This window comes from Lissotriton vulgaris, chromosome 1_1 (genome assembly GCF_964263255.1).
Source record: "Lissotriton vulgaris chromosome 1_1, aLisVul1.2, whole genome shotgun sequence".
Classification (NCBI taxonomy): domain Eukaryota; kingdom Metazoa; phylum Chordata; class Amphibia; order Caudata; family Salamandridae; genus Lissotriton; species Lissotriton vulgaris.
In genome coordinates, this window is record NC_141685.1 from 1,626,322,146 (window position 1) to 1,626,349,764 (window position 27,619).

The window sequence follows — 27,619 nt, forward strand, 5'->3', positions numbered from 1 at the left end:
ACAATTTTTTCTACTTTTCTCCCACCCCTCGCCCTCCCTCCCAAGGGGGGCTTGGGGGAGGGAGCCGACCGCCGGGAGGTCCCCACCCCCGGGCGGTTTGGGAGGGCTGCGAGGGGTTTTCTTTTCAGGTTGCCAGAATGTTCTAGTTTTTGGGCTGGTCTAGTAGGACCAGCCAGCCCAACTATAAATTTCCCAAGCCCCGCCTACCCGCCACCATTTTAGGTTTGGTGACCTGGTGGCTAGGAGGGCTTTTAGCTTTTTGTCCCACCCGCCCCCCCTTTTTTACATTAATGCTCTCTTTTTTCCCTCGCTCCCTCGTTTTTTCCCCATTTTGGGTTTTTTTGTTACATTTTCTTTTTAAAAGGCTGTTTTATGGGTTATCGGTGTGCAGGGGTTTTTCTTGTATTTGTATCCGTCGCTAGGAACAGGTGCCGTGCGGTGTTTTGGTGTATCTGTACGGTTTTAGGCAGATTGTTTGTTGAGTATTCGTTCGAGTATTTCTTTGACAAGTGCTGGGGTATGTTGGTCATGGTTTGACCGTTCAGTTTTGTGAGGGGGGTATCTGCAGGAGTGCAGGGTCAGGCAGGGTTTATGTTATGGAGGACCTGACCGTTGTTATTGCAATTGTGGTTTGACGAATAAAGTTTTAACGATGACGTATGTTTGATCAATGACGAAATGTTTTATTGATGACGTAATATTTTATTATGACGTAATGTTATAATGCTGTTATAATGTTTATTGATGTATTGTTGGGAGGGGGAGGGCTCAAATGTTTTAGGGGTGGGGGAGGGTTTGGGGGGCTGAGTTTGTAGTTATTTATTTATTTAGTGAGGTTTAGTTTTGTAAGGCGTTGCCAAGGTTTGTATTTGTGATGTGCACCTGTTTCCTAATAAAGCGGCCTTTTACACACACAAACAATTTTGGTCTACTTTTCTCCCACCCCTCGCCCTCCCTCCCAATAAGTGCCCTGGGATAAAATGCACTTGTATTGGCGGACGGGCTATTCGTCCTGTTTGTGACGGAGTGCTCCACCCCGCCAAATTTTAAATCGGGCCCTTACAGATAACTTCGCTCGAAAGACCGGAAGTGGATGCCCAGCGCTGAGGCAGCCCGGGTGAGGGGCAGTGCAGCTCTGCACGCGCACACCTGAGCATGCAGCTGAGGGCGAGGTGCAGGGAGGGAACGAACGAACGTGCTGCGTCCCACGTAGGACTAAGCTGACTCACAAAGCACGGTCTGTGAGTGAGTGGGAATGGGAATGGGAAAGCGTGCAGTGGGGGTCTGCACTGAGTGGCGCGAGAGCGAGGCCACAGAGAGCCAAGAGGGGAGGGTCGACAGTGAAGGAACCGCCTAGAGCAGCGCTCTTCAATCAGTGGGGCGCGACCCCCAGGGGGGTCGTGGAGTCCTGGGAAGGGGGTCGCAGATTCTGCAGAGTGCAGCTCCTGGCATTAGGCTGATGGAGGGTGCTCACGGAGGCCTAATTCACACCGAGGTGTGAAAAACATCAACGCCTCATTAGCAAGTAAAAGGTCTTTTAAAGACCTGTCAAGTACTTGGGTGTGACTGTGTGTGTGTCCCTGAAGCTGTTTCAGCCGGGCTCACATACACGAGCTGGGGGGAGCTGGGGGAGGGGGGGTGGCTGGGGGAGCAGGCTGTAGTTTAGCCCTTTGAGTTCAAAATATGTTGCGCACCTGGAGCTGTGGGTCCCATGACACGTCCCCCGCCCCCAGCAGGGAGGCACAGAGATGCCCTCCCATGAGCAGGAAAGAAGAAGGACGACGACGCAGAGAGATACTGATCCCCCCCCCATGAGAGAGGCACAGAAAAGGTGGGTGGATGAATGATGGGTGGATGGATGGATGACAGGCTGAAGGATGAATGAATGTGTGAAAAGGTGGGTGGATGGATGAATGATGGATGTATGGATGGAAGGATGAAAGGGTGGATGGATTAAGGATAGATTGGTGAAGGATAGATGTATGGATGGAAGAATGAAAGGGTGGATGGATGAAGGATGGATGGATGAAAGGGTGGATGGATGATGGATGGATGTGTAAAAAGATGGGTGGATGAATGATGGGTGGATGAATGATGGATGAAAGGGTGGATGTATGAATGATGGATGTATGGATGGAAGGATTAACGGGTGGATGGATGAAGGATGGATGTATGGATGGGAGGATGAAAGGGTGGATGGATGAAGGATGAATGGATGGATGGGTGGATGGATGAAGGATGTATGTATGTATGTATGGATGGATGGGAGGATGAAAGGGTGGATGGATGAAGGATGGATGGATGGATGGGTGGATGGATGAAGGATGTATGTATGTATGTATGGATGGGAGGATGAAAGGGTGGATGGATGGATAAAAGGTTGCATGGATGAATGATGCAAGGATGGATGTGTGAAAAGGTGGGGGGATGAATGATGGGTGGATGGGTGTATAGATGAAAGGGTGGATGGATGAAGGATGGATGTATGGATGGGACGATGAAAGGGTGGATGGATGAAGGATAAATGTATGGATGGGAGGATGAAAGGGTGGATGGATGAAGGATGGATGTATGGATCGGAGGATGGAAGGGTGGATGGATGTATGAATGGATAAACGGTTGCATGGATGAATGATGGATGGATGGATGTGTGAAAAGGTGGGTGGATGATTGATGGGTGGATGGAAGGAAGGGTGGATGGGTAAAGGATGGGTGAATGGATGGATAAAAAGGTGGATGGATGAATGATGGATGTGTGGATGGATGGATGTGTGAAAAGGTGGGTGGGTGAATGATGAGTGAATGGATGAATGAAAGGGTGGATGGATGGATGAATGATGGATGTATGGATGGATGGAAGGATGAAAGGTGGATGAAGGATAGATTGGTGAAGGATAGATGTATAGATGGAAGGATGAAAGGGTGGACGGATGAAGGATGTATGGATGGATGTGTGAAAAGGTGGGGGTATGAATGATGGGTAGATGGATGGATGAAAGGGTGGGTGGATGGACGTATGGATGAAAAGGTGGATGGATGATGGATGGGAGGATGAAAGAGTGGATGGGTGAAGGACGGATGTATACATGGGAAGATGAAAGGGTGGATGGATGTATGAATGGATAAAAGGTTGCATGGATGAATGATGGATGGATGTGTGAAAAGGTGGGTGGATGAATGATGGGTGGATGGAAGGAAGGGTGGATGGGTAAAGGATGGATGTATGGATGGATGGATGGATGGAAGGATGAAAGGGTGGATGGATGAAGGATGGATGTATGGATGGAAGGATGAAAGGGTGGATGGATGGATGTGTGAAAGTGTGGGTGGATAAATGATGGAGGGATGTGATGAGGTCTAACAGGCGCATTTATGGTTGTCAAAAGTTGATGAAGAGGAGTACCAGTTTCTAGAAACTTTTGTCGGAAGGGGGTCCTTACGCCTAAAAAGGTTTTACAAGGGGGTCTCGGCATCAAAAAGTTTGAAGACCTCTGGCCTAGAGCCATACCACAAAAACTTTGCACTGGTGCAAGATAAAATACAACGGAACGTATCCATTTTTTGCTGCATGTGTAATAAATACCGAAATTGAGCAAATGTTGCTAGGGCAAAACAAACTAATTGTACACTATTTATGCTGTTTAAATACAAAGTACAAGATCAAATAGTTACAACTTTACAGTTGTGAAATATAGATTCGAATTTACATAAACATCAGTTTGTTCCATTATTTTGACACACAGTTTGGGTACAGAAGGATATCTCTGCAAGAGCACAATGGGGGTGCCAGAGCCAAATCCCTGGAGCCTCATGGGAGGGTCCTGGAACAATGACATCGGCGCCATGTTAATCCTTCGGGCGGTTGTGGGCCTGAACAACCGGGGGCTTGCCTTGCTATGCTCCGCCCTGAAAGGGGCGTGAGTAATAAGAGACCAATGTGTCACGTGACCCAGTAAGGGGATCACCCCTAGAAGGGAACCGCTGATTGGGTTTTCCACAGTGCTTGGCTCATCTGGCGGGCAGGGCAGCATAGGTTGGTACAGTAGCCTGCCCTTGTATCGCCTGTAAGATAACCCACCATAATTTGCATACTGTTGTGAACACAGGCCCCTTTCTGTTCTGCCACTCCACAGACCTGTGAAATTGTATCCAAGTGACGACTTCTGGCACTTGAAACCTTACTTGTACAGGCCCAAGCTAGAAACCTTACTAGAGACTGCCTGCCAGCCGGCTGACCACTTCCCACAACAGAGTGTCACTCAGCCACCACTTAGCCTGGATTGCCTTTTGGCAGCTGCCCACTCGAGCACAACTCCCGATCCTGTGAAATGCCAGTTAAGCTCAACTACATCGAACCCAAGTAGTTCACACAAAATTAATGGAAACTTACCATCAAATAATAAAAGTGCCCCCCCATTTCTACCAAGCAAACGGGTGCACACAAGTCAGCTAAAGAGAAGAAATTGTTGGTTCCGAATAAACCGCCCCTCCTACGATTAAGCCTACTATGTTCCCGGGGGTAGCTAATCCTAAAAAGTCCACTTTAAATCGCAGGACTACAGTAGACTTACCTCCAGAGTCAGCTAACTTTGTGATCCTTTTAACAGGTGTCCCCCCTATTCATAATGGAAATTTCGAACACAATGACAATTTGAAAAATAAAGTTATCTTTTGGTTGAGAAATAACAGACCCCTTCCCACCCATTTAAACGGAGATATAATCTCTGTAAGAAGATGCAACTGGGTGGGTCCCCGACCAAAAGATATTGAAGGTGACGTTGTGATCGTTAATTTTAAGGATCACAGAGTCGTTACACACATAAGCAACTGGTATCCTGGAAAAAACGAGGGTAGAGTATCAACAAGAAACCTGAGCTATTTTTATCCAGAGGCCCTGTTTAGACCCCCTATCCATCCAAGAACCAATAGAATCTTTAATCCTCAGAATTTAGCTCATTGTACACCACTTTTTCCTCGCCCCACTAATAATCTTAATACTCCTCTCCCCTTCCCTGCACACCAATATCCCCCCAGACGTTTCCCCTTACCAAACAAATATTCCAATCAGACACACTATAATGAGTACTGGAACATTCCGCTGTATAATTTACATGATCCTATTTCGGGGTTGGATTTAAATGACTGACTTGTTCTGACGCCAATTGAACTAGAGCTCACACAAGATTGTACGGGTATTCTTACTACCCTAGATTCAGTACCCCTGTATGATGAAGCACAGAATGTATTGTCTTCTAATATAGGGATTGAGAAGCTTGATTTTGGTGGAGGGGAATGGGGCTAGAGTTTGGCAGTAGATGAGATCGAGGGCCAGGATGTGTTGGCTTTAGAGGATGGAAAGAGGGAGCTTAGCACATATAGAGGGATCCGAGATGTTTCACAGGAAGCGGAGTTGGTCGTTAGCAGGGTGGATAAAAACGAAAAAATCTCTCAACAACCCAGGAGGGATGATGTACTTTCACAGGCTATGTCAAAAACACAAGAGGGAGGTAGAGCAAAGGGTTGGATTCCTGCTCCACAATAATATTTAAGTAAACAAAGAGAATCCAACACAGAGGAAGGGAGGGGGAAAGAGTGATCGACAAATGTTGAAGCACTCAGTGTTTTGTAAAATACCCCTCACACACCAAAAGGCCCCTTGGTGTCATGCTTCATCATCGGGGTCTTCGCACCCCTCTAACGGGATGCGGCGTGCTGCGACCTACGACTAGGCAGGAGCACTTGTAGTAATGACTATGTGTGGTGTAAGGTGTGTGGGGTGTATTTATAAGTGAGTAGTGGGATGTGGTGAAAAATTAAAAAGTACCTGGCACATGAGTATAAAAGAAATTTTTTTTTATTCTGAACTCTGGCTGGTACTGTTAAAAGAAGTGCAGTGTGAGGTCGAATCTGTTATATTAAAGAACAGGACCTCTGGTGTGCGTTGTCGACATGTTTCAGAGACAAGCTCCTTCTGCAGGACGGGGGCACGACCTCCCCACCTTACTCACGTATTTTTAATAAAAAAGTTGTGTATTTACAGAAAAGTGAAGTATTTAGGCTAAGTGTGCCTACAGCGGTCTGCTACAAGTACAATGACCTGTAGAAAGACAAAAAGAAAAATCAACTAATGGTTACCCATGTAGCGGGTAGTTCAAGCAGGTGCAGTCACCTGGAACCTCACCATTTGCTTGTAATAAGCCTGTGGAAGGGAAAAGGTACTCACAACACATACAACATATAACACATAGGTACTAGGAGTTACTGGTAGTGGTAGTCATACTTGTGAAGCTTGCTTGTTGGCTTCATGAGCATAAAGGAACGTCAGGGGTGTTGCTTGATTTGCAATCTGTAGTGAGGAATTATGCAGGTTTTAATAAATCATTCTCACTTACTTAGGAAGAAAGGTTCAGATGGTCGTTTTCTTAGTTGTTTTGATTTATACTCACACAAACAGGACGCTATGATCACCGTCTTACCCCTCGCGCTGCTCCGCTGTTATGAGGCGGTCATCGGGTGTTTGCTATTTATACCCTGTATTATGATTGGGCGGAAGCGTCTGCATGCCCTTACAAGGGTGTTCCGCTCTTTGTTGCTAATTATATGCCCATGTATGGAGCATCGGCTCCTTGACCATACATATTACTCGTATGTCCGACACGGACTTACATGGGACCAGCGTTGGTGGGTGCGAGTGTTCCTCTGGTGCGCTCGCGCATAGATTACTGATCGTCCTTCGCGCATGCGCGTAACGTTGTAGCGCTCGTTTGGGGACACTGATGTTCAGCGCATGCGTGTTTGTTCTCTGTGCATTACTCGGGAAAGGTAGTGTCTCGTTAGAGGGCTCATGGGTAGATGCTTACTTTTGAGAGGCACAACGGCAGGGTATTGCCAAAGTAGTTATGGGGACCCATACTTATGTGCCCATTCACCATTAAGAACAGAACGAAGGGTTATCACAAGCCACACTGATAAGTCCTAGTAGGGTGATTGGCACCAGGGCATTTCATCAGTGTGTCGCATGTTCATAATGATACATCTTAATTGGATAATTGGCCCCAGGGCACCTCATCATTAAGCCCGATTATGTGGGTGCCAAGTCTGAAAACCCATCTTTGTTCCTTTTGGAAAAGGCCGGCATCAGAAGGTAGTTGCTCTATAATTGTCCAATTTAGATCATTCCCACAATGTTGTGCGGTCAGGTAATGTGTCGCCATTTTAGTTGTACTTTTTTTACAGCGCACATTGCTCTTGTGCTCATTCATTCTTGTTTTCATGGCCCTCGTGGTCATACCCACATACTCAAGATTGCAGGGGCATTTTATAAGGTAGACCACGTTTTTTGAGTTACAGTTAGAGAATCTCCTTTGCTCCCAAGTGGTTCCATTGCGAAAAGTAAGTTTTGTGCTTTTCTGTGTCAAGTGGCAGCTGCTGCAGTTGCCGCAAGGGAAATGACCTTGAATACCTATGGATGGTTGTATGGCAATTGTTGTTGGTTTAGGTCTGGTATGTACCAGCATGTCTGAGATTGCGTCCCCTACGGTGCGCAAACAATGGTTTTTCCAGGTTCAGGTTGCCACATGTTAGTATCCTCCAATGTTTGTTGACAATTTTGGATACTTCGTTGGACATGGTGTTGAATGTTGTCACACATATTGGCCGTTTGTTTTCATTTGGTTCTTTTTGTCGCTCTTCCAATAATGCCTCTCTGTTGTTGTTCTTAGCCCTCTTCATTGCTTTGTCAATGATTCTGGTAGGGTACTCTCGTAGTTTCAGTTTTTCTCTCAGGTCTTTGGCCTGCAGTTTGAAGTTGGACACATCTGTGCAATTACGCCTGAGGCGTAAAAATTGTCCATACGGCAGGTTTTCTCGCAGGTGCCTGGGGTGAAAACTATCGTATCTTAACAGGCAATTCCTGGATGTCGGCTTGAAATGGGTAGTGGTCTTCAAACCTCCTTCTTCCGCGTAGATATTTAAATCCAAGAAGACCAACATGTGGTCCGAGATCGTGCTCGTGAATTTAAGAAAGGCGTTTTGGTTATTTAACCATGCTTGGAAATTTTCAGCGGATTGTCGGTCGCCCTCCCAGATGACTAGGACGTCGTCTATGTACCTCCTCCAGCATTTTATATTGGATCTGTATGGATTCAAGTCATGAAGAATCTTGGTGGTTTCGAGGTGGTGTACATAGAGTCCGGCCAGACTCGGAGCAAAAGTACTGCCCATGCTGGTCCCATGGCACTGCTGATAAATCGTGGTTTTGTATTGGAAAAAGTTTTTTTGCAGTGCCAATGAGATGCATTCTAGAACTAGCCCTCGTGGTGTCTGATATTTCCATTGTGTGGAGAATAGAACTTCTTCAATGATCACGAGTGTTTCGTCGTGAGGAAGGCTGGTATAAAGACTTTCTACGTCTAGACTGATTAGGAGTCAGCCCAGTCGGCCAGGACGTCGGCCCCGGAGTACCGACGGAAAGAGCGGTGCTTCATCTTCCCCTGAGCCGCTGCCAGGTGGGGTGAGGCCAGTCTACCTTACAGATCAAGTGATCAACACTGACTGTAAGGGCACGCGGAACATTCAGGTGACTGTAAGCACTTGTTTTAGATTTCCTTGTGTCACTCTCATTCACTTCACTTATTATTATTTTCACGTTGTGCAGTAGCTTAAATTATTCAGTTCTTGGTCCTGATGAATGCAAGGACGTAGCAGTCCCCATATTGCAGAAACATGTTGACCATCCCTACCTCAGGCAGTCTACATAACCAGACTGCTTAAGGTCGCACATATTTTTAATCTTGGTGCTGAAGGCACGCATAGAATAAATATTATCTTGTGCCTTTTCTAAACCAATTTTAACACACTCTTTTGTCTTGGTTTCTTTTTCTCACTCACTTTTCTTTGCACTGCACACCCCAGTCCCATGTATTTGTCCACTCATTATCATCGAGTGGTAGACCACACTGTTAGTGTCCATATCCTCTGAGGGACCCCCTCACCACCGGGTTGACCTCTGAGTGTGGCACTGATTTTCTCAGACGGGTGGTTCGGATAAAATCCCAAATGATGAAGGGCGGATCCGAATGGTGACTGATGGGTTATTTCCTCACCCTTTGAGAATATCCTGTGTTGCATTGATTTAGCGGTGCGGGTGATTTGGGTGACTTCTTTATTCTCCTGGGCGTCTTCTCTTGAGACCCTCTGGTATGCTAGAGGTATCCCTGGCGGACGTAGCCCAACTGGCATATTTAATGAACTGGAGTTAATACTTAATCAACTCGATAGGGAATCCTTTGTTATTTTGGCAGGTGATCTCAACTGCACTTTTGAGCCGTTTTCTGAAAGAGATATGGACTTCCAGGCAGAAGAGGATAAACTCTGGAAGATTCCACTCTTAGAAATATCTCCTATCAAGAAAGGGACAGAAGCGGCGCTCCATTGGCTGGGATTCTGCCTTGAATGGGGATTGAGAGCCGCTAATGGGCGAACCCCATCTGATAAACAAGGGAAGCACACTTTTGATAACGGACATAGGACGAGTAGGATTGACTACTTTCTTATCAAGATGGAATACTGGTCCTCTCTGGTCGATATGATGGTGGAGGATCACCCAGAAAGTGACCATAACCCCCTAGTACTCAGGTTAGCTCTAGATAGTAATTACAGCTTGGGAGCTCTCCATAATTGTGCTACAGCAGATGTGTTCCTGGAGAATAACAGCAGAAGGGTACAGTGGAGTAGAGTAGCTCAGGAACCGGCGACTCTAAGTTTACTTTCACGGAAAGTGGTGGAGGGGTTGAACGTCATGAAGACAACGTCTGAGCCAGCTGAAATCTGCGGGCTACACGATAACATTTTCCTTTTTTTTAAATCACTTTTTACAAAAATTTATAACAAATCTGGGAAAAAAATCCGAACACCTTTGGGAGGGGGAAAGTGGTATAATCAGTTGTGTCGCAAAGCCCATAATGACTTACTTGCAGCCCGTAAATCACTTGACAGTGCTGGCATACGTAAGTCCAGGCATGAATATAAAAGTTGCCAGAAAGAGGCCAAGTTGGCCTGGGAGGATACATTTTGGCAGGATCTCTATGAGGCAAGCTTATCCCCTAACCAATCGAGGTTTTGGCAAGTTCTCAAGTGGGGGAATTCTTATGAGTCTCAACTTCCCTCCAACTATGTAGCTGAAGAAGGATGGGTTGCACATTTCAGGGTTCAATTTGGCAATCTTGGTTCTATAGTGGTCCCTGTTGCAAGGTTACGGGAGGCCCCCATAAGAACCCTGAGTCACGATCCTCTCTCTGATCGTCTAGATGTGGAGCAGGCCCTAAACCAGACCAAAGGTGGGAAAGCTCCCGGCATAGACTGCATTCCTTCAGATCTTTTCAAATCAGACCAGGCAGCTTGGGTCCCTTATACACTGAAGATAGCTAATGCGGTAGCAAAGGGTGCCCCAATACCAGACTCCTGGCAGGGGGCGGAAATCATCCCAATTTTTAAAAAGGGGGATCGCTCCCTGCCCACTAACTACCGTCCAATCAGTCTCATAGACACCATCCAAAAAATCATCTCTCGGATGGTGCTATTTAAGATCATAGCATGGATGGATGAAAAGTCTATTCTATCACCACTGCAGGCCGGCTTTAGGCCGGGAGTAAGCACTATAGATCAAATCCTAAGATTTTTATTAATCTATTGGAAGGTGGTGGTTCTAAGCGAAGGTGTGATTTATGCGGCCTTTGTGGACCTTAAGTCCGCCTTCGACTTGGTACCAAGAACCAAATTGTGGGAGGTTCTGTCTCAAATGGGTGTGCCATGGACCTGCTGGATCTAATTATAAGATTCCAAGAGAAGAATTATGCACAGGTCCGTTGGGGCATGCAGGGCCAAGTTACCAAAAAGTTCCCAGTGACCCGAGGTGTCCGCCAAGGATGCGTCCTGCCCCTACCCTTTTTCTCCTTTTTATTAATAGAGTCGTTGATTATTTCTCGGACACTCCCACAGATGCTCCTAGTTTGGGTGGTATGAAGGTTCCGCTTTTAATTTTTGCGGATGATACGCTTTTACTTTCAAAAACCCAAAAGGGGCTACAATTGGCACTTAATAGATTTATAGAATTCTGTGATGCCAACGACTTACAAGTCAATACAAGCAAAACCAAGTTTATGGTCTTTACAAAAAATAGACCAAGATTGGGACAGGTTAATCTTAATGGTGTAAATTTGGAACAGGTATATGAGATGACTTACCTGGGGTGGTTTTAGACCATAGATTAAGATGGTCTGCTCAACTTGACGTATTGTCATTAAAATTCTCACAGCTGAGTGGGACATTGGTTAAGGAGCAGAGATCTTCCTTAACAAAAAGAGTGAGCCCAGCACTCAAAATATACAATATTAAGATTAGATCAGCAATTGTATATGGAGCGGACCTATGGGGTTACGCCAATTTGTCCCAACTTGAGAAAATTCAAAACAAATTTCTACGAAACTTGGTGGGTCTCCCTCAATCGACCCCCATGCTCCCTCTAATGTTGGACTTGGGTTGTTATCCAATAGGGGAACTAGCCAAATTGAGAATCATCCAATTTTGGAGGAGAATTTGGGTAACTCCTGAATTGGCCTCCTTTGCTGAGGGCATAGAAGACCTCAGACGAATAGTGGGTAGTGGTAATCTCCCTTGTTTCAAAGCGATCAAATCCATCCTGTCAGATTTGGGCCTTATTCAGCTATGGTCCGACCCTAGGACCAGTGTGTTCCCCGGAAAAAAGGATCTTAAAGACCAGTTTTGGGCCGCTTATAGACATAGACTGATTATGGAACACAGTTCAACAACCCTCTCCGGTAGATTTTTGAGCCATAAAGTAGATACAAGCTTGGAGAACTACTGGGATGCCATCTCTAAGAGCACTGACAGAAAACTCTTCCATCAATTCAGAGCAGGAACGTTACCCTTGAGGTCGTTTACCCACAAATGGAAGGGGGTGCAGGGGATTTATGCCCATGGTGTCAAGATCAGAAGGAAACTGTGAGTCATCTCTTTTTCGTATGCCCTGCATATGTTGGCCCACGGAAAAAATGGCTAAAACCGATTTGCCAGAAGTTTAAGACGAGAGGGGCAGTGGAAGCTCTAAGGTTGTTAGGGACGGTAACATCCCTTCCGGTGGTCATAGCAGTAGCCACATTTCTAGGCTGGTCCTGGCTAATTAGACTTAAATATATACATAGCATTAGCTAGTCTGACAGTCTATTATTTTTACTACTATTATTATTTTTATTATTGAACAGTAAGTGATGTACCGTGTATTATGTAATTCATGCTTTATATTGGTTTTTAATGTTTCATAGTGTGTTTTATTCTGTGATGTCTTTTATGGGTAATTTTACCGAAATAAAGACTTATGAAACTGAAACTGATACTCAACCATGTTATAGATGCATAGAAAGACCAATCTCTGGTCGGCTGTCCGCCACAAATTCCGCTGCATGTCCTAGTCTTAAAACCATCTGAACCCTTAACTCAGACGGGGACCCATGGCACCAGATGCGGATAACTTCTCCTCTGCTCTGCAGGTGTAAGACGCACCGACTACGCCCGTCCGGGCACCAGCTACTAAATTATGAAAGCATAAAGGAGCATTACCTTGGGATCTGCAGCTAATGGCTTTCTAGGTTGACCCATAAGGCACACTGTTAATCTAGATGTCCATTATCATAATAATAGGGTAGCTGCTTGATAGCAGTGTGTGACTGGGGAATTGCCCTGCCCTGCCAATGTCCTGGTCAACGGTTTCTCTAGGCAGACCTTCGATCTCTTCCAAGCAGAACCTAACCCATCAAACCCACTTATGTCCCTTTTCAACACCACATTTGACCAACTTGCGCCAGTGGTCATCTGGCTGAAACTCAGTAGGACCTAGCAGTGACTGCGTTGGGAGCTACCTCACTTTGAGAGCACCGCTTCGGAGAGGATAGAACATGTGGCCTCTCACCAGGAGGGTTTCTTGACTTTTTCATCTGACCTTTCAGGAGCCTTTAAAGCTGGTGTTATGGAGCGATAGCTTGATTTATATTACCGGATATTTGAATGATACCCATGAATATTTCTAAATGTTCCACAACACTCAAGCTGCAGGATGAACCTTCTTGCTTGCCGCAATTTGACACAGCAGCAGCTCACTAATATTACAGTCATTAGTCTGATATGTGTTTATATCTAAAATTCATCAGAGATATTGATGTGCTTTAAACATTGCAGCAAAGCAGCAGCTCATTACTATTACTGCAAATAATCTGACACTTCCCCATTTCTCATCAGTGAGGTCCTCTTTTTGATCTAAAAGCAACTTGTTTTTATGGCTGTTGCATGAAACACACACACAACCTTTGACTGCCACAGACTCTTTACACTCCACTGACACCCCCGGTCATTTTGGCAAAGGTCAGCTGGTAGTACTACAGCATGTTCTGTTGAATGCAAGTAAATGTACTCCTGACCTCAAACCTTCTGGATGCGTTTGCACTGTTATGCTAGGGAAAACTGTCACCTTGTTGAACGTATTTGATTGACAACCCAAAGTCCCGAAGGCTATATAGTGCCCCCGGTTCGGGAGGGGGGAATTTGGAGCTTCAGTACGCACAAGACTGCAGTCGCTTACTCACCACGCAACATTCACTTGTAGGTAAAGGACGATGCACCACTTAACCTGCCAAGCTCAACTTGGTATGATTCTTGCGCGCATTTTGAGCGACAGAAAGAAAACATTGAACCTGCTTGACCTTGTCACAATATTATATTGCAGCTGGTGCTTACAGCCTCACCAACCTGTGGGTTGGGGATCCCACAACCCACAGAAAATCCAAGAGAGGGCGATGACGTCCCATCGCACAGGTGATGCCACCAGACTGGGGGGATGGTGGGGCACAAGCACCAGCCCTAGAGACTAGGAGTGACTAGGACGGGATACGCTACATCACCACAAGTGACCATAGCGTCCCGGAACCCTCAAGCAGAGGAAGCAGGGCATGATCCACGTGCATTTCCCAAATCGCAAGTCGTGGCACCACCCATCCAGGCATTCCCCCAACTTATTAAAGCCGCTGATGCGAACAGACACCGAAAATAACATTACCATCTAGGATCTGAGGCCCTATGTGCCCCTAAATCCCGATCCCAGCTATCGGCATCACTAATTGCCACATCCACCATGAAGAAGCCTAGCCTGTATAAAACTCCATGGTTGGACCACAAAGGATCAGATCATTAGCGCTAAGAACTCATGGATGCCAACTGGTGATGGGAACATCGATCGGAACACTTTTGCTGCCAATACCCTGATGTGCTCTGGATGGTGCAGAGGTCTGAAAAAGTACTTCCAATGCAAAAAGGTCACCACAAAGCAGCAGACGAGTTGCTGTATTTCGTCTTGTGTCTGCTCTAACCAAGGGGTCCCGCCGGAGCCCCAAAACAACCAACACACCCACGCTAGGGAGGTGGTAAATAATTCCAGAAACATAATATGCTGCATGGTACATGCCCCACCCCCGGGCTCTCTAATGTGCTTGCGCTGACCGGCGGTAGGAAACATGCACGAGCAGAGTAAGCTACATGCGAGGACACTGAAGGTAAGCCAGGTGCACGGAAACAAGCCACCACTCTTGTGCACTCGCCGTGGTTGCCAACAATGCCATATCCGGAGTAGAGCTCAGTGTCTGCAACTCGGCCTCCGAGCACAGCACTGTCCGGGGTATGTATTCTCCTCTATTCCCTAAATCAATGTTGCCACTGCTGCCTATGCAAGAGGCCTACAGCAAACTCCACTTGAACACCAGCACGATGTGAGGGCATGGCCCTGAAGGGGACGAGTCCGCTCCAGGCCCCACCACATCTCCATCGATGTCCCACAGCTTGCACCAAAACACGCAATTCAGGCCCCAGCCTGCAAGCGGCAGGCATGGCTCTTGCACTGCACCCTTATGCCCAAGGCAGTCCACCACCCCATGGCACTTCCCAACAAGTTGGAGCTCAGTAAACCGCAAGGCCGCGGGCCAAAAGTAAAGCTGCATGCTGCACAATATAAGTCACCAGCGCCCTTTGCAGCATTGTTGTATTTATACATCGGTTCCTCAACCCTGGTTGAGGCCTAGGCTCACTATGCCATGGTGCTCCCACATGCGTTGCTCTTTTTGAACCCGCCACCAGACAAAGCAGACCATTTAAGCAGCAACGCTAACCGGCCACTTGGCCTGAAAATAAACACCGTTGCATCACAGTCGGGACCCGCACCCATAGTCCGATTCATCCTACGGATTGGCCATACTGGAGGCCGTAATAGCAGAACTCCAGAGAGGGGTTATAAGAAGACAAATTACCATGGCTGGACATTGTGCGATCCCTTCGCGCAGCGACCCAAGAGCACGCCATACCGAGCTGCAAAAATGCTCACTGCTACAAATCCGGACAACATACTCTACCTCAATCCATGCACCCATCATATAGTGGAACTTCAATCACTACACGCGTGGAACATTCTGGTGGCCATTTAAATCCCAGGGACATATATGGACTGGTCGATTAAGACTATTGCCCTGAACCACCATATTGCACCCCTGCCAAGACTCAACACAGTGGGGACCATGGCCACAAAACAACCCACATCTGGGATAAAGCGCCCCAGCTGCAAGCCCTGCCTAGCCCACAGCAACCGGGGAAGGGGAGGGGCGCATCGCTCGCTGCCTGTGCTCCCTTCAGCCATATTCTCGGTTGAGGGTGGGATGAAATGTATGGTAGGTCATGCATCGACCCCACACCCTTGTCTTGTCGGATTCCCCCGGACAAACTGCAAAAAGTATAGCTCCGTTACTTGAGCAGGAAGGGAGACGCGAGGGCCTCCAAAACCGACTTTCTTCCCCCCGGGGCAGACGCGACCGAAATGCGCAACGGGACACAATTTCTGTGTCATTGCGAAATTCCCAATTTATTTAATGTTGCGAGGCGCACCTCAACGATTCCGCTGACATAGGTGAACGCAAATCCCACTGAATCCCGCTGCCGAGGCATGAAGCTGCCCTCCTAAAGTCAAGTGGTGCGATGAGCAGGTGCCACAAATGTACCACCCCTGGCCTGGAGCAGCAGCTCCTGGGCTGGGCTGCTCTGCTCTATCACCCCATGTAAAGCGAAACCAGGCGTGCCCAAAAACGCCCGGGGCAGGACCAGTAGGCCCAAATGGCATCCCCCCCCCCCACCAAATGCTCATCGTACAAACCAACGAGTCACCCCACAGAGCCACGCTCTGAGCGAGCCCTTCCTTAAAGCTAAGTACAGTGTCACTGTGAAAGTGATGTTAGACTGAACAGCTATTCAAAATCCATAAAGCTTGCCCTGCGGCTGCTCATACTGTTTCCCCACATATCGCCAGGCCAGGTTTGCCCTAAAACACCCGGGCCGTATGAATTGGCATAGATGGCGCCACCCAGAAATATAGGGGTCTTTAAACCTTTGCCGCGCCGTGCCCAATGCTCACGGTACAAAATCAATCGGCAAACTTAGGATACTGAAAATACCACAGTTACCCCAGACTCACCGCTAGAAATCAACAATACTGCTCCCTGGCTAAACAGCGCGATGCGGCACAAAACACCACAGGCAACACCTATGGGACGGCATGACAGGCAACAAAGAGGATCTCACATGGAGGGGGGAGGCCTAAATACCCTCCCCATCCGAAGGCGCGCCGGACATGACGTGTCTGGCACTCCCTGTAAAGGGACGCCTCCTGGAGTCCATCAGCAGAGAGTAGGGGTGGGGAAAACACCCAAATGGAACTAAGGGTGGCGGCCCTCTGAGGTGGCCCCCTGCGTGTACCGTGGGCAGACGCAGAAACCGCCTAGAGCCATACCACAGAAACTTTGCACTGGTGCAAGATAAAATGCAGCAGAACGTATCCATTTTTTGCTGCATGTGTAATAAATACCGACATTGAGCAAATGTTGCTAGGGCAAAACAAACTAATTGTACACTATTTATGCTGTTTAAATACAAAGTACAAGATAAAATAGCTACAACTTTACAGTTGTGAAATATAGATTCGAATTTACAAAAACATCAGTTTGTTCCATTATTTTAACACACATTTATCTACATGAGCTTGCTTTATCTTTTTTTCCCACTTAAAATGATTTGTAAGCAAGGCAAGTGCGCAGTGTTTTCTCTCGTGAAAAAAAATCTATGACCTGGAATACAGCAAAGCTGTTTGCTCCATTCCAGATTACATGTATTTGCTTGAAAGGCACAGAGTTCGGCTTTCATTCTTCACCGCTTTCCGCCTTACTTCTAGGAAGCACCTGAGGTTTTCAGTTTGTTGTGGTGTCTCATTCATTCATAATGTCCTTTATTCAAATTATAGTTCAAATCCAAAGTCTATTCAGTCCTTGGTCCCTCCACTTAGAGTCTTAGACTATTAACAAAAGGGACTTTGTGTACCTATGTGGTTGATTCCCTTGTTGGAACCAATCTCGGAGAGGACTCCATTTCCTGATCAGATGCATAGCAGTAGGGAGAAATAGAGGTAAGGGAACTGGGGCTAAAGAGGGTTATAAGTAGGGGAGATTGTTTAGGGGTAGTGAATGTTTGAATAAACTTTACAAAAATAGTACAGGCCTTGTGACTAGGGGAGGGCAGAAAACTCCACTCTGACAGTGTAGTGGATGAAGCCAGCCACCCCTGCTCCCCGGCCCAGTCCCTGCTACTGAAAGCAGCCAGGCCGGGGAGAGCCTGCCCGGGCCCCAGTGGACTCCCGTCCCCAGCGCCCGGACCCTTGGCTGGCTTGCAGGACGGGGGGCTCCCACACCCCGGGGCCCGCCGGATGCAGCACGAGCCCCGGGCCCGGTCCCAGCTTCTGAACCCTAGCCAGGCCAGAGAGAGCCTCCCCGGGGCCCATTCGACCCGCGTCACCAGTGCCCGGACCCTCGGCTGGCTTGCAGGACGGGGTGCTCATGCACCCCAAGGCCCGCGGGACGGAGCTCCAGCCCCGGGCCTGATCACAGCTTCCGAGCCCTAGCCAGGCCGGGGAGAACCTCCCCGGGTCCCAGTGGACCCTGTCCCCAGCACCCGGACCCTCTGATGGCTTGCAGGACAGGGGGCTCACACACCCCGGGGCCTGCTGGATGGAGCTCAAGCCCCGGGCCGGTCCCAGCTTCCGAACCCTATCCAGGCCGGGGAGATCCTCCCCAGGATACAGTGGACCCCCGTCCCCAGCACCCGGACTCTCCGATGGCTTGCAGGACGGGGGGTCAAGCACCCCCGGGCGTGTCGGACGGAGCTCAAGCCCTGGGCCCAGTCCCAGCTTCCGAGCCCTAGCCAGGCCGGGGAGAGGCTCCCCGGGCCCCGGTGGACCCTGTCCCCAGCACCCAGACCCTCGGCCAGAACCAAGGAGGGTTAAACCCATGTCACGTCCTCTCTCCGACGGCCTGCCCGGGGAGCCAGTTTTCCTGACATGTAGTAGGGGCTTATAGAATTTTGGGGAAGGACAAAAATTGGAGTTAGCCCGCCCGCCAGTCCGCAGGGCCATCTGGTCACCCAGCCTGCAGGGCCATCTGGTCACCCAGCCCGCAGGGCCATCTGGTCACCCTGCCAGCAGGGCCATCTGGTCACGCAGCCAGGTGACCAGATGGCCCGGGACGACCCAGTGCCCAGATGGCCTGGGAGGGTGCCGTACCCAGTCGCCCTTGCAGTCCGGCGAGGGTGGCAGGGCACACTGAGGCAGCGGCTCTGGAGGCTCTTTCTCCCGGGTGGCTGCTGCTCACCTCCCTGCCCGACTTTCCCGGGAGCAGCGGGAAGGGGAGGCCATCTGGTCACCCTGCAGACCCGCGAGGGATGGTGGCCCCTGTCCCCGCACTCTGGTGGGGCAGGGACAGGGACAGGAGGGGGAGGCCCCTGTGCCGAAGGGCACGTGGTGGAGGTGGCCTCCCGCAGACCCGCATTACCCCCTCCACATCCCTCCTACCGGCCTGGCAGCAGAGGGACCCACCCCTGGGGGCGGTGGATGGAGGCGTCGTGGACACCAACGCACGGAGGGACAAAAGCTTGTCTCAGAGGATGACTTTCAATAGATCGCAGCAGGGTAGCTGCTCTGCTAAATACGAAACCCTGACCCAGAATCAGGTCGTCTACGAATGATTTAGCACCGGGTGCTCTAGGAACATGCGGTGCACTAAGGGCTATGGAGGCGGCCCCCTTCCGTCCACACTCCGGTCCCCAAGTGAGTGGCTCTACGCACCAGCCCCCGAGAGAGGCAGGGTATCCCAGGCAACCGAGGCTCCACGGCACTGCAGCATTGTTACGGTTTAGGGGGGATTCTGACTTAGAGGCGTTCAGGCATAATCCCACAGATGATAGCTTCGCCCCATTGTCTCCTCAGCCAAGCACATACACCAAATGTCTGAACCTGCGGTTCCTCTCGTACTGAGCAGTATTACTATTGCAACAACACATCATCAGTAGGGTAAAGCTAACCTGTCTCATAACGGTTTAAACCCAGCTCACGTTCCCTATTAGTGGGTGAACAATCCAACGCTTCGTGAATTCTGCTTCACAATGATAGGAAGAGCTGACATCGAAGGATCAAAAAGCGACGTCGCTATGAACGCTTGGCCGCCACAAGCCAGTTATCCCAGTGGTAGCTTTTCTGACACCTCCTGCTTGAAACCCAAAAAGTCAGAAGGATCGTGAGGCCCAGCTTTCACAGTCTGTATTCCTACTGAAAATCGAGATCAAGCGAGCTTTTGCCCTTCTGCTCCGCGGGAGGTTTTTGTCCTCCCTGAGCTTCCCTTCCTGAGATTGTGCGAAAATATGGGTTCATACCGGTTTCCTACGCTGACGACACCCAGCTCCTCTACCCTTTCAGCTCCCTTGGCCCCAAAACCAAGGAGAACTTTGCTGAGGGTATGAGAGCGGTGTCACACCGGATGGCGAGGAACTGCCTCCAGTGTAATGTAACAAAAACAGAGGTCTTGCTCTTTGGCAAAGCAAGTATCCTTTGGTCCCCTGACTGGTGGCCACTCGATCTCGGCCCAGTACCTGCACCCAAACCTCACGTTAAAAATCTCGGAGTGAAGCTGGATCAAAAATTGACCCTGAAAGAACACACAAACTACATTGCGGGTCTGTGTTTTCACACCATTAGTCTACTCAGGCGCGTCTTTCCTTTTCTTCCTGCCACATGTAGAAAGACACTTGTACAGGCCTTGGTAACCAGTCGCCTGGACTATTGTAACGGCCTGCTAACATTAGCTAACGCAGATGCAGTGGGCCGCTTGCAGGTAGTCCAGAATACGGCAGCAAGACTGGTCATGGGCGTACCTGCCAGGACTCCTTCTAAGCCCTTGCTGAAAGAACTGCACTGGCTTCCCATACGGCAGCGCATCAATTTTAAGATCTGTTGCACGGTGCACAAATGCCTGTATGGAGCAAGTCCTAAGTACCTATCCCAGTCCCTGGAACTGTACCAGCCCAGCAGGCTGCTCCGCTCATGCAACCAAGCCCTGTTAAAACCTCCCATCACAAAGAAAACTAGACAAGGAGACCGTGCTTTCTCCTCTGTTGGTCCTGCTCTTTGGAACAGTCTCCCCATTGACCTAAGAACTACCTTAAATCACCTGTCCTTCAGAAAGGCGTTAAAAACCTTTCTCTACCAAGAAGCATTTCTATCCATATAACTTCCTAGGCTGCTCTACCTGACAATTCCTTAGCTGGCAAAGCGCGGAGATACCCTTACGGGATTGATTCCTGCGCTATAGAAGAAATTAAAATAAATAAAATAAATAAATAGGACACCTGCGTTATCGTTTGACAAGTGTACCGTCCCAGTCAAACTCCCCACCTGCCACTGTCCTCGGAGCGGGTTGTGCCCGGCAGGCGCCAGACGGTTGGAGCCAGAAGCGAGAGCCCCACGGGGCTCGCCCCCCAGCTACACCGTGTAAGTGAAAAAACGATGAGTAGTGGTATTTCATTGACGGCCTGAGGGCCTCCCACTTATTCTACACCTCTCATGTCTCTTCACTATGCCAGACTAGAGTCAAGCTCAATGGGGCTTCTTTCCCCGCTGATTCTGTCTAGCCCGTTCCCTTGGCTGTGGTTTCGCTAGATAGTAGGTAGGGACAGTGGGAATCTCGTTCATCCATTCATGCGCGTCACTAATTAGATGACGAGGTATTTGGCTACTGTTGGACTTGGCCCTTTTGGCAGGTTCACCCCTAAACTTTTTGCTTTTATATGTGACTTGGTGTTGGTTGTTTTTGGCTTCTGTGCACTTTAACACTGTGCCCCAGTGTAAAGTGTGTGCGCGCTCTGAGTGCGTGTCGTGAGATTGGCCTGCCCTCCCATAGGAATGCACGAGGAATGTGTGTGTCCATGGTAGTTCCTGATGTGTGGGGAGTGCTGGGTCGAGTTTGGTATGTGCAAACTCGTGAGATTAAATGTTGCGCGATGATGTTCGCGGATTTAATGTATCTAGTGTGGAAGTGCCACTTCTAGAAATTGGCATGTCTGTGTAGTAAATGTGAATTGACTGTCTGGCTTGTGATTGGCTGGAGCTGGCTGGTGTGCCTGGCTCCAGGAGTCAGGATGTGTCTATCCCGGTGGTGAATGGAGAGATCTGCATATTGATGGGAGGGAGGAGTGCACCTGGGACCTGAATAGGGCTGGGCCTTCCCTCCACAATGCTGGCTCCACCCCCTGTGGTGCGTCTGAAGTCCCTAGCCTGTCCTGTGAATGGGGAAAGGGGCTGAGCACAACAAAGTGCTCCAGAACCAGCTGTGTCTGGTTTTCCCCCACCCTGCATCCTAGAGACAAGGGAAAGTGTGTATAAAAAGGGGCTGTGACCCCATGTAAAATGTTGTTCCGATCCTAATCTGAGGGGGGCCTGCTGCTGGGTGCCAGGAGGACCGCCACTGGGGACTGCCTCCCTGCCTTGAGGGCCCTGTGAGCTGGACCCTGGGCCCAGCCTTTGCCCAATACCTCCTACAAGACTTTCCTGGACTTTGCCCCTAAAAGCGCCTGGGAAGCGCTATATCCTAAGTGCTGGGAGTGCTTTATTTTCCCTCCTGGGGGAGCGCTTCACTTTTAACTGCAGCACGGAGCTGCGATCGCCCTGCAGAGGGAGTCCCCGGTGTGGGGATCCCCCTGCCTTTGTGCCCAGATCAAGTGGGTGCCTACCCCGCATATTTGCCTTGGTAATATCCCTAGCGGGTGCCCACCCCGCCAGGGATCTTGTGTGTGGAACGGGAGCCTACCCCGTGTATTGCCACTTTTATTTGCCCGATTCCGAGCGGGTGCCCACCCGCTCATTTTGTTCTATTGAGGGTGCCTACCCCTTGTTTTGCCGTGGAAAACTTCACCGCCACCGGCCAGGGGGCTTCCGGGCAGAGTCCTGTGCCCGCCTACTAGTCGCGCTGGGATTGGTCCCCGGCTTTCAGGATTCCCGCTGCAGCATCCTTGGGCCGCGCAGGGATTGGTCCCCTTCTCGAGCACTTCCCCACGCGCACCCAGGAAGCAGGGTGGGCCCCTGAGGAGAACCAGGAAGCAGACGGGAGCCCACCCCGCACGCCTGTAGCCCCACCGAGAGAGGCGCACCAGTCAAAGAGCCCCGGAGTGCCTCCGGGGAAGGAGAAGGGCTGCCGGCACTGGCGGTGCTCCCGTGGTGTGGGGAGAGCCCCGGCGACACCGCTGCAGCAAGAGGGAAGCTGGCCGGTATGTCGGAGCCTCCCCGTGTTGCAGATAGAAGACGGTGATTGAGGGCTTCGGAGTGGGAGCAGCCTGGCTTGTTGAGCGGCCCCGGAAGGCAGCAGGCCACTCCAACGGTAGTTGGAGCATTGTTGTAGTCAGAGCCCGAGAGGCTCCAACGTTGTTTGGCCGCATATTTGTTTTAGAGCCCACAAGGCTCCCGGGGGCATTCCTTGTAGGTAGAGCCTGAAAGGCTCCAACGTGATTTGGAGCACCTTTTGTGTTTAGAGCCTACGTGGCTCCCACGTCATGTTTGGCTGCATTTTGTATTTAGAGCCCCAGAGGAGAGCCATGGTGCACTCTGGTGCCCAGGCTCAGTTCCCCAGCTGCCCAGCACTTAGTGGGCAGCTGCATCGTTTAGGCCCTAAAAACCCTTGCTCATTCTTCTTTGGCTGCCTGCGCAGCCCAGCCTTGACATTTTGGACAAAGGGCATTTGAGCCCCTGAGAGGCCAAGTTGGTCTGGGGGTCAGTATCTAATGTAATTCTACGCAAGGTGATGGTACTTGTGTTCATGGTGGTAATGACCTGATGCCTACTGTGATTTATGCGTAATGTGCAATGCTTCTATGCCTGTGATACATCTAACTGTAAATTCATGCTTAGGAGGGTGTGTTACCTAGTATAGCTTATGCTAGTGAGTTCATGGTTCCCCGCGTGATGTATGCCTAAGGTGGTTAGGATTGCGTAGTGTGTACGTACCTTTTACCAGTGGTTACTGGTTGTGTTATGCCGGTATTATTTTGTGCTACAATTATTCTATGTGATAAAAGTGCTATTTCTACAAAGTGCTGATTTCTGACAGTGGCCCACGTGGCCCTGTCCTGTGTATATAATCCCCTGTAAATACTGCCCAGTGCCAATTGGCACAGTGTAAATTGTGTGTTTATTATCTAATGTGTTTGGTATAATACAAAGGCTATTTTTATATATAACCTTGTGTGGAGTTTCTTTTGTGGTGGGCCTTGGGTTTTGTTGCTGGGTGCGCGCGCAAACGCTTTACACATTGCCTCTGGGATAAGCCTGACTGCTCGTGCCAAGCTACCAAGTGAGTGAGCAGGGGTTATCTTTGGCGTGTAACTTCCTTGCCCTGACGTAGAGTGGTGGTCTCTGCCTGACTTTGGCGCAAGCCTTAGCCAACCGTTCATAGTTACTCCCGCCGTTTACCTGCGCTTCATTACATTTCTTCACTTTGACATTCAGAGCACTGGGCAGAAATCACATCGAGTCAACACCCTCTTCGGACCTTCGCAATGCTTTGTTTTAATTAAACAGTCGGATTCCCCTGGTCCGCACCAGTTCTAAGGCAGCTGCTAGGCACCGGCAGAGGCAGAACTCTGGCCCCGCGCCCCCGGGTAGGGGGTACAGGGAGAGGCGACCACAGCAGCTGGGGCAATCCACAGGAAGGGCCCGGCTCGCGTCCTGAGTAACCGCCGCCCCCGGAGGGAGGCGCCTCGTCCAGCCGCGGCGCACGCCCAGCCCGCGTTGCGCCCCAGCCTGACCAACCCAGCCCTTAGAGCCTGATGTGTTTTATCTAGGAACCCAATCAATATTGTGACCTCGTGCCCCTATATAGCTATAATCAATACATATCCCTATAATGGCATCATTATCAGAGCCATATTTCAGTAACTCGCCTTTGCAGTCCATGACACAGCAGAAGCCACTTCCTTAGATTCCTAGATAGCACACTGAGTTCTTTCGACATACCAAACCCCCAGCAACCTGGGAAAGCCCCTCTTGCTTTATTTTGATTAGTAATAGAACTCCTGCGAGCACTGTAAGAACGACCAGTTCTTAGTAACACCTTTATTGACGTCTTATGTCCAAAAACTTACGTCAAACTCTGCACCTTTCAGGTATAAATATACCAATGTTGCCTTAAGCAAACACACGGTGGTGGTGAATACTGGAGCAGAACAGCTGTCCCCTTGCAGAAAGCCCAGCAGATGCGAGAAGCCCACAGACGCTGCCCCTCCTCTTTGACGCGCTGAGAAAGACGCTGTCTTTTCTCCTGCCGAGAAAATCCAGCTCCAGCGTTTCCAGCCTACCCTTGCGGGTGACTGGGATATCGGGTCCTGAGAGGGAGATACCAGACCTCCTACATTCTATTCCAGAGGTACGGTGCTGGGGAAACATCCTTAACAACGAGGGCATTACCCTGCGCTGCTATTACGACGCTGCCTTTACAACGCAAGTCATTACGACGACTTGCGCTGGAGGGCGCTATTGGATAGGGAATAGTTAATTTTCCATTCCAACACCTTCCCTACTGTAACGTTGGCTGGAGTTGGAATAGAAAATTAAACTATTCCACTATCCAGCCCTTACAGCGCAAGTCGTTGTAACGACTTGCATTGTAAAAACAGCGTTGTAACGGCACGCGATTAAAAGCCCGCGTTGTAATGCCGTATTTCCACGGTGCTGACTAAACCCTTAGAGAGAATTCTTGAATCAAACTCTTGGCAAAACCAACTTAACTTAAACTGCTACTTACTTACTCCCTCCCACGTATTAGGCTTAGGTCAGGTACACCGGGGTAGGCGTAGTTTGAAGCACCAGTTGAGGTCGTTAGCCAATGTATATATGAATGTATATATTTTATTCATTTTAACTATCTTATGGCTAAGAAACCATATCAATGCTTTTACAGTATTATTTCGTAATACTCCTTTTACTGTACGCACTTTTCATTATAACAAGTCTTGCAATTGTGGCAATTCATTTCTCTTGCATGAGAAAGAAGACTGCTCAATAAATAATATCTTTTATTGAAAACGCCCGTCTCTCTATTCTCTGCACCCTGGTGAAATTAAATCTGCACAACTGACTGAGTGAAATAGCTGTCTATTGTTTCACACGACTCTAGAGATTGACTCTTATTCTGGGGAGCAAAGTTGTCATGTTTATGCGGTTGTCGGAAGCTGAATCCCTTCTTGTCTGAGCCAGGGAAGCTGATCACTTCCTATTCAGTCAAGAAAGTTTCCAGTGACCTCTGAGCTAGCTGGCGAAAACCTAAATTAAGTCTAACATAGTCAGTAGAGACCTAGAAGACCGCAGTCCTACGTCTACACTGCTGTTTATGTTATTCCAATGCGCAGGGCCTATAGGGAAAATAGGAACTACACTACAAGCCAATCCTTATCCCGAAGTTACGGATCTGACTTGCCGACTTCCCTTACCTACATTGTTCCAAAATGCCAGAGGCTGTTCACCTTGGAGGCCTGATATGGGTACGGCCCGGCGCGAGATTTACACCATCTCCCCCGGATTTTCAAGGACCAGCGAGAGCTCACTGGATGCCGCCGGAACCGCAACGCTTTCCAAGGCTCGGGCCCCTCTCTCTGGGCGAATCCATTCCAGGGTGCCCAGCCCTTCACAAAGAAAAGAGAACTCTTCCCGGGTCTCCCGCCGGCTTCTCCGGGATCGTTTGCGTTACCGCACTGAACGCCGCAAGGGCACCCGTCTCCGCCACCTGGGTTCGGGGATCTGAATCCAGCTCCCTTTCGATCAGCTGAGGGCAACGGAGGCCATAGCCCGTCCCTTCCGAACGGCGCTGGCCCACCTCTTAGGACTGACTGACCCATGTTCAACTGCTGTTCACATGGAACCCTTCTCCACTTCGGCCTTCAAAGTTCTCATTTGAATATTTGTTACTACCACCAAGATCTGCACCTGCGGTGGCTCCAGCGGCCATCCTACTCGTCGGGGATTAGCCCCTGCAGCTCTCAGCGCCGGCAACGGCCGGGTATGGGCCCGACGCTCCAGGGCCATCCATTTTCAGGGCTAGTGAATTCGGCAGGTGAGTTGTTACACACTTCTTAGCGGATTCCGACTTCCATGGCCACGTCCTGCTGTCTATATCAACCAACACCTTTTCTGGGGTCTGATGAGCGTCGGCATCGGGTGCCTTAACCCGGCGTTCGGTTCATCCCAAAGCGCCAGTTCTGCTTACCAAAAGTGGCCCGCAAGGCACTCGCATTCCATGCCCGGCTCCACACCAGCGAGTCGGGCTTCTTACCCATTTAAAGTTTGAGAATAGGTTGAGATCGTTTCGGCCCCAAGACCTCCAATCATTCGCTTTACCAGATAAAACTGGGGGCTCCGAGCGCCAGCTATCCTTAGGTAAACTTCGGAGAGAACCAGCTACTAGATGGTTTGATTAGTCTTTCGCCCCAATACCCAGGTCAGACGACCAATTTGCACGTCAGGACCGCTACGGGCCTCTACCAGAGTTTCCTCTGGCTTTGCCCCACCCAGGCATAGTTCACCATCTTTCGGGTCCTATCACGCACGCTCATGCTCCACCTCCCCGACGGAGCGGGCGAGACGGGCCGGTGGTGCGCCCGCTGCTGGAAGTGCAGTGGGATCCCACCGCCGCCAGCTCTCACCTTCATTGCGCCACAGGGTTTCGCTCGGCCCTCCGACTAGCGCACGTGTTAGACTCCTTGGTCCATGTTTCAAGACGGGTCGGGTGGGTAACCGACATCGCCGCAGACCCCCCGCGCCTGGTGTGGGCCTCCCTGCCCGGCAGCGCGACACGGTCGGGGCGCACCGAGAACAATCCGCCCCAGTCGACAGTCTCGCTGGGAGCAGGGGGCCTCGTTTCACCTTCAACCGCCCCGGCGCCCCCAGGGGCGGTCGGGGACAGGTGCCCGGGGGAGGGCGCAGAGGTGGTCGAATCTTCCCCGACCCTGTGGACACGGCGAAGCTGCTGCCAGGGGGGCTGTAATACCCTCCGCCGGAGCAGAGAGCCACCTGCCACCCCAAAGCCTTCCCAGCTGACCGGAGCCAGTCGCGGCACACCAACGTGGAGGAAATGTGCCCTGCGAGGGCTGGGTAGGGCCC

The 27,619-nt window shown here is 49.8% G+C and overlaps 1 protein-coding gene and 1 pseudogene across 2 annotated transcripts in view; both read right to left on the reverse strand.

Moving 5' to 3' along the window:
• The window catches only part of ADM2 (adrenomedullin 2), a 153,612-nt gene that overhangs the window by 43,599 nt on the left and 82,394 nt on the right, over positions 1 to 27,619 (reverse strand). The window lies entirely within an intron of this gene.
• Positions 19,070 to 27,619, reverse strand: part of LOC147750932 (28S ribosomal RNA) — a 9,072-nt pseudogene continuing 522 nt past the window's right edge.